This window comes from Phascolarctos cinereus, unplaced genomic scaffold (assembly GCF_003287225.1).
Source record: "Phascolarctos cinereus isolate Bilbo 61053 unplaced genomic scaffold, phaCin_HiC Scaffold_5;HRSCAF=322, whole genome shotgun sequence".
NCBI lineage: Eukaryota > Metazoa > Chordata > Mammalia > Diprotodontia > Phascolarctidae > Phascolarctos > Phascolarctos cinereus.
Window position 1 is genome coordinate 189,199,899 of NW_027555958.1, and position 4,410 is coordinate 189,204,308.

General features: G+C 35.9%; 1 pseudogene; it reads right to left on the reverse strand.

The window, feature by feature from the left end:
- Nucleotides 1-474: 474 nt before the first annotated feature.
- LOC110200265 (proteasome subunit beta type-6 pseudogene) lies at nt 475-1,277 on the reverse strand (annotated as a pseudogene).
- Nucleotides 1,278-4,410: the final 3,133 nt, after the last annotated feature.

Here is a 4,410-nt window from a genome sequence, read left to right on the forward strand (position 1 = left end):
TGAATATGCAGTGTATTTAAAAAAAAATAGTATGAAATCAGAAAGCTCCCAGATATCCTCAATTTAGAAAACCGCATTTGAAATATGACCTTCCAATCCTTAAGCCTTTATAGTCCACATCTCATCTGACATTGGCCCTCAAAAAAAAAGCCTTTAACTCAGTCATAACAAAAGAAAGATAATTCTGTGGGATACTAATCAGTTTTTGACCTCTTCAGTGAACAGACATGAATAGGGTGGAGTTCCCCTAATGACTGAGCAGGTTTGAATAGATTGTGAAAGCAAACAATGCCTTACCTCACTTTCATCCATATTCAGTATTCCTTGGTAGGAATGCAGTTGTAATGACATCTTCCAAAGCCAAAAAGAAGCAGAGAACTGGCTTAGGTTTCAGGAAGATCCAAATACATGTGTAGTCTATGATGGATACTGGTTAAGTGACATGGAACACATACCTTTCAGTACCTCTGGCAATTATTTTTTTCCCTTGACCCATAGTTTATTGAATCTTGGGTATATTTGAGGATGGCTTATTACTAGGTAGAGGGGGAGGTACAGAGAGAACAGGTAGGAGGTAGCATATCTCAAGGTAGTAGGGAATCAGAGAAGCTGGTCCCCTATAAGACCTCCTTTCTCTATAATCAATGCCAATCGGATTATGCCACCACTTGAGCCATCTTGATCCATAGCCAAAGCAAGAGCATTGGCAGTGAACTGAAGACACTGCTTTTCATTCATACACTTTTGATAGGAGGCATCAACATAGCCATAGATGTAGGAGCTACCTGAACCCCCAATGGAAAAAGGCTGCCGAAGCATCATACCTCCCATGGGTACTCAGTATACCTGCCCCCCCCATAGGGATCCCAGCCAGCGACAATGATACCAGCCACGAGATCCTCTCGGTAATGATAACACATCTCCTTGAAGAGGTTAGCAGCTGTGTGGACTAGGGGAGGTTCATTCAGTCCAATGCTGTGGAACCCTAGCTGATAGGTGACCGCATCAGCCATGGCCTCGATGTCCGCCGCTGAACCTGAGTGGCAGCAGAAGATCCAGTCATGGATAGGTGTCAGCTTATCAGTGACTTGGTTGGCAATATATGACCCAGTGGTTGTCCTAGTGTCAGCTCCAAGGACCATGCCCCCATCAAACTGCACAGCCATGATAGTGGTCCCAGTGGAGATGCCCCCATCTCCCCAGTCCGGGGTGAGGCCCATGGGCCCATAGGCTGGGCCTGAGCACACTCGGTGAGCCACTACTAAAGCCAAAGCCATTATTCTGTGGTTCTAGCAGACCAGGCCAATGTGGTCGGAAAGCAACTGTTTCAAAGTGCTTGGTCACCAGCCCCTCAGAGCCGGAAAGTGGCACCAGCCAGGAGGCTGAGCATGAGGATCCTCTGGCAATTCTTTAAGAGTACAAGTTGTTATATAATTGCTGATTTCTATTGGTGGAGAGAGTTTCCCCAACAGATATTCCCGATAACTATGAAAATACAGATCCAGAGCAAAAAAATTCAAAAATAGATTAATTTCATTTAATTTTATATTGTCAAAGAGTTTTTCCACTTAAATGATGACTAAATAGGACAGAACTGAAGTCATAAATTATTTCATATTTACAATCCATAAGTTTGAAATATATGTATCTGACCATTACTGCCTGTCCTTCAAACTTTGTGTATGTATGATTCATTCTTTTTAAGTCCATTTTCTATCTTCGCTGAAATCTCTACCATTTTTAAAAATTTTATTTATTTATTTTAAACTTTCTGTTGGGTAAGATGAATTCACATTACCAATTGAGTTTTTATACATATTTCCCTTTTTTAAATGAATTTAGGTGTGAATGAGGTTCAAGTGTTACCCAACATATCTTTTTCTCCTTTTCTCTCTTCCTTGCCTGCATATTTTAAGAGATAATTTTTCCCATTCTTCCTCATCCTTCCCTTTTTTCCCATGACATCACTCTTTTTCATCCACCCACACTTTTTTTTACATCATCCCACCATAATCAACACTTTCCCACACCATCTTTTTATTTAGATTCTGTTTTAATAATGATAAAGTTATTAGAAGATACATGTCATCTTACAATATAGAAAGTTGCAGTCTGACTTTATTGAGTCCCTCATGATTTATCTTTCATGCTTGCCTTGGTATGTTTCTCTTGATTCCTGTATTTGAAAGTCAAATTTTCTGTTCCTCTCTGATCTTTTTATCAGGAATACTTGAAATCCTCTATTTCATTAAATATCTGTATTTTTCTCTTCAAGGATTATACTCAGTTTAGCTGAGAAGATTATTCTTGGTTGTAATCACTTCTTCTTTGCCTTCCAGAACATCATATTCAAAGCCCTCTAGTCCTTTAAGGTGTTAGCTGCTAAATCTTGTTTGATCCTGCCAGTGGCTCAGTGGTAGTTGAATGGTTTCTTTCTGGCTGCTTGAAGCATTTTCTCTTTGACTTGAGAGCTCTGAAATTTGGCTGCAATATTCTTAGGAGTTTTTATTTGGAAATCTCCTTCAGGTAGTGATCACTGGATTCTTTCAATTTCTATTTTACCCTCTGGTTCAAGAATGTTGCATCAGTTTTCCTTATTAATTTCTTGAAATATAATGTCTAGGCTCTATGATCATGGCTTTCAGGTAGTCCAATAATTCTCAAATATCTCTTCTTTACTTATTTTTCAGATTAATTGTTCTACCTATGAGATATTTCACATTTTCTTTTATTTTATAAACTTTGATTGTTTCTTGATGTCCCATGGAGTCATTACCTTCCACTTGACAAATTCTAATTTTTAAGGAATAATTTTTTTTAGAGAGAATTTATAACTCTTTTCTCATTTGACCAATTCTGCTTTGCAAGGAGTTATTTTCTTTCTCTTTCTTTCTTTCTTTCTTTCTTTCTTTCTTTCTTTCTTTCTTTCTCTTTCTTTCTTTCTTTCTTCCTTTCTTTCTTTCTTTCTTTTCCTTCTTCCTTCTTCCTTCCTTCTTCCTCCTTCTTCCTTCCTTCCTTCCTTTCTTCTTTCTTCTTTCTTCTTCTTTCTTTCTTTCTTTCTTCCTTCCTTCCTTCCTTCCTTCCTTCCTTCCTTCCTTCCTTCCTTTCTTTTTTCTTTCTTTCTTTCTTTCTTTCTTTCTTTCTTTCTTCTTTCTTTCTTTCTTCTTTCTTTCTTTCTTTCTTTCTTTCTTTCTTTCTTTCTTTCTTTCTTCTTTCTTTCTTCTTTCTTCTTCTTCTTTCTTTTCTTCCTTCCTTCCTTCCTTCCTTCCTTTCTTCTTTCTTTCTTTCTTTCTTTCTTTCTTTCTTTCTTTCTTTCTTTCTTTCTTTCTTTCTTTCTTTCTTTCTTTCTTTCTTTCTTGGCTAGGCAATGGGATTAAGTGACTTGCCCAGGGTCACACAGCTAGTAAGTGTTATGTGTCTGAGGCTGTATTTGAACTCAGGTCCTCCTGAATCCAGGACCAGTGCTTCATCAACTGCACCATCTAGCTGCCCTTATAGGGGTTGTTTTTATTCAGTGAATTTTTTTACCTCTTTTTCCATTTGGCCAGTTTTGTTTTTGAAGGTGTTATCTCAGTTTTTTAAAGTGTTTTTGTGTCTTTTACTAGGCTGTTGTCTTTCATAATTTTCTTCCTTTGTTTTCATTTCTTTACCTAGTTTTTCCTCAATTACATTTCCCCCACCAAGTTAAATAGGAAATACATATTTTATTCCAGCTAGAAGGGACCTAATGATTTCAATTAGTGAAACTGTATCACTTTATTTTATTTTATTTTTAAAAATAATTTATTTATTTCTTTTTCTGAAATGGGGCTATTTAAATATTTTATTTCCTCTCCCATTAATCTGTGTAATTTATATTTTGTAAATATTCATTCATTTCACTAAGACTGTCAAACTTTTGGCACACAGTTGGGCAAAATAGCTCCTAATCATTGTTTTGATTTCATCTTCATTGGTATTGAATTCACACTTTTCATTTTTGAAGCTGGTAATTTGGTTTTCTTCTTTCTTTTTTTTAGATCAAATTAACCAAAGGTTTATCTGTCTTATTAGATTTTTCCTAAAATCAGATCTTAGTTTCATTTATTAGTTCAATTGTTTTCTTAATTTCAATTTTATTAATCTCTCCTTTGGTTTTCAGAATTTCTAATTTGTTATTTAATTGGTAATTTTTAATTTCTTCATTTTCTACCTTTTTTAGTTGCATGCCCAATTCATTGATCTCTTCTTTATTTTAGTCATGTAATCATTGAGAGACATAAGACTTCCCCTAAGAACCACTTTTACTGCATCCCATAAGTTTATGTATGTTTTCTTATTATTGTCATTCTCTTGGATGAAGTGATTGATTGTTTCTATTTTTTGTTGTTTGACCCACTCATTCTTTAGGATTAGATTCTTTAGTTTCCA